Source organism: Salvia splendens, chromosome 10, assembly GCF_004379255.2.
Source record: "Salvia splendens isolate huo1 chromosome 10, SspV2, whole genome shotgun sequence".
In the NCBI taxonomy this organism is placed as follows: domain Eukaryota; kingdom Viridiplantae; phylum Streptophyta; class Magnoliopsida; order Lamiales; family Lamiaceae; genus Salvia; species Salvia splendens.
In genome coordinates, this window is record NC_056041.1 from 19,095,360 (window position 1) to 19,099,169 (window position 3,810).

A 3,810-nucleotide genomic window follows, 5' to 3' on the forward strand; every position below is an offset into this window, starting at 1 on the left:
GTACACGAATGAAGTTTTACAGTCACGCATGAAGTTCCCGAATGAAGTTTGAAGTTTCACTGCACTTACAGTTAGGGGTGGGAAATTATACCGTAATACCGGACTTACCGTACCGAAAAAATACCGAAAATACCGATTTTTCGGTATACCGCAGTTTCCGGTACGGTATGATACCGTACCGCAGTGTTTCGGTACGGTAACGGTATCAATTTTTCTATACCGCGGTATACCGAATCCTCGGTATACCGGTATACCACGGTATACCGAATATTAGGTATATACCGAAGATTCGGTATACCGTGGTATACCGGTATACCGATAGATTATTATATATATATATTAATATTAAATGTGTTGTAATATATATATTACATTTATATATATATATTAAAAAAAATTTAATACATCAATTAATACAATAAAATTAAACATTCAAATGATAATTTATTCAAACAAATTCAAAATTAACCTGAATTATTTTTTTATCAACTCCTCCTATTAAATATAATAAACACAATAGCACATAACACCGAAAGAAGATTGGAAATACGATATCGGGAATATGTTTCAACAGAGCACATTTGAAAGAATTTGTATTAACTTACACCATTTAATATATGATTCTTTGTGTAATGTCATATTCCAAATATACAAAGTAATTAAAATTTTTGTTTTATTCTTTGTCCCACTTCGTAAAATGTCAATTAAAAATATGTGCAGCTGAAAATGAATCAAATCGTTTAATTAGTGTTTAATTCATAGTATGCTATCTTATTTTATATACTGCTTAAATTGAAGGATGAATAAATAGGATACTGATCAGTCATTCTTCATTCTTAAAGAGAAATAAATGTCAAATTTAAATTACTAACTAGTGTCACTCTCGTGTGATGCACGGGTCATTTTAATTTCTTCATATTTATTTCATTATGCGAAATAAAAGTTGTGAAATGATAAACAAAAGAATATTCGACATCCTCTTACTTTGAATTATACTTTTTCAATCACATTAACCCCACATAGCCACAAGAGTGCGTTTAAATGCCATGTTTTCTTAAAAATGTCAATACGATCACATTAAAATTTCAACACATATTTGTGTTGGCATTTTAATAAATTGTCTTGACATTTAAATATCAGACTTGAAATTAAAAAGCATTTTAAATCTGTGAAAATATGAATTAACCGTTGAGTTATAACTGCAGGAGCAAGTTTACGTTGCAATAATTAGGTGTTTTGATATATGGATGTTACACTCCATACATTTCTTTTGGTTTGGTTGTTTGTGTATTGTGATTATGCTCGACTATTAATAAAGGTTATCAAATGCAGGGTCATCTTCAATGATTTTTTGTGGAATTTTGAGAAATGAAGACAACGTGGCTGCAAGAAATGAAGATAATGTTGTTGATCATGACTTCATAAATTGTTTTAGATTTGAATGTTGAAGTTTTATTAATTTGAATGCTATGAACAAGATTTGATTGTGATGAAGTTTTATTATTTTGGGCTTTTTTAAATAGTTGAACACTTGAATTGTTATTTTAAATATTTTGTACACAATAGGTTTTTTTCGGTATACCGTTACCGTTACCATACCGTTATTACGGTGTACCGTACCGTGTTTCGGTATACCATTTTTAACGGTATACCGAAACACGGTACGGTATACCGTAATAACGGTATGGTAACGGTATCAAAAAATATCATACCGAATTTTCGGTATACCGGAATTCCGGTATACCGAAAATTCGGTACGGTATCGGTATTGAATTTTGTCATACTGTACTTTCCGGTACGGTATGCGGTATTGCACGGTCGGTACGGTATACCGTACCGACCCACCCCTACTTACAGTCACGAATGAATTTCCCGAATGAAGTTTTATAATAACGACTTAAGTACCCAGCTTTTGGTGAAATACCACCGTGCGTAAAAAATGTTTTGTTGAATAACACTCGACGTACTAAACTTTTTGTGAAATAACACCCTACGTACAAAGTTAAAATATGCAATACTCAATTAATAACAACCGACGTACAAGACTTTTTGTGTAATAACATCCTATGTATAAAGTTAAAATATGCAGTACTCAATTAATGACATATGTATATGTAGTTATCAACATAGAAGAAGGGCCTTCTCCCATAAAGGATACACAAAAGTACAGTACAAAAATACAGACAAAAAATGCAGTTAACTACAAATACATACAAGAGCCTTCCCATAAAGCATAATGTTTGTCAAAAGGAATAATGTTTGTCAAAAGGCAGTTAACTGCATACAATAGCACTAACAAAAACCCAACACCATTTTTAGACTTTTCAGGTTCCCAAGCTTGATCACCGCGATTATTCAATCCTGATCCCCGCGACGGCTACAGCGTTGCGGCTGAGCCCTGGTGCGACGTGTGCTAGCCCTTGTACCAGTGGGATTGGTCTACAACAAACAACAAACCGGTCAAATTGACTACCAATGGTTAGGAAATGAAAAGTGAAAATTGATACCAAATACTACCTCTTGGTTTGGCCGCGTAGACCGACGTGTGCTAGGTCGTCACCGACAAGGTAGACTGGTCTGTAACAAACAAACCATTAAAATACAGGCCAACGGGTAGGGAATTCATATAATCGTGTTGAAAGAGTACCTCTTGATTTTGAAACATAGTAGACGACTCAACCCTGTCACCGCCATCCGTCGTGGGTGGCTCACTGGGCTCACTGGGCTGTGAACTTTGTCCAACTTCAGTTCGAGCATCTACACGAGGATCATTGGTGCATGTCCTCCTGTTATGACCAGCTTGTCCGCACCGACGACATCTGAGTACAAAGGTTCGTCGTAGTGACTCAGATCTATTCTCATGATGACGAACCTGGGGCACTTCACGCCTCAATTTCTTTGGTCATCCACGCCGTCGCTTTGTCCTCGGGGGTGCCAGTTCAAATCCAACATCAGAAGTCTTAGGCCAATTATCCGTCCCATTGATTGGGTACATGACATTCTCGTACAGAATCGACATTGTGGACCGCAAATAATAGCGGGAGACATAGTCTGATACATCCTTCCCATTCTTATTAATTGTAGCGATGGCATGAGTGCACGAGATCCCAGTCAGCTTCCATGATCTGCACGAGCAAGTAAATTCACGCATGTTCACTACATACTGGTCTGACGGTCCCGACACTTGGTATGAATCCTCTCCGTTCCATGTTGATCTCCAGGAAGAATCCCTCACGTACAACTTATCCACGATCTCTTTGATAACGGGCGGCAGTACGTGATCTATGTCTTGATCCACTGGCCTCTGATCTGAATCCTCTCCACTTGACTCGTCTGGATCTCCTCTAAAATGGTGATAATGGCCAACTCGCGAGCAATTGCTATCTTCGAATTAAAGGTCTCACAAATATTGTTGAGGATAACATCACGACAAACATATGAAGAGAAATATGCCTTCACCCATTTTTCTTTTGGAGCAACACCGAGTAGGTATTGATGCGCTTGGGGATATATAATCCGCAACGCATCCATCCTCTCCACGTACTATTCGTGGGTTGTACTCGATGCAAGCTCCCACAGTATTTCCTTAAAATTTTCCCCGATGAATCTCTTCTTGAAGTTGTTGTAGATGTGCTGAACACATAAGCGATGCTCGCTCTGTGGGAAATCCTCAATGATGGCTTTTGCAAGACCCTACCAAATTCATGTAACACAACACCCAGTAGGACATGTATAAGCCACAACACAAAATCTATAATCACAAACACACTATTAATCTATAGGGTTAAATCACAGCTAAAGTATACACTT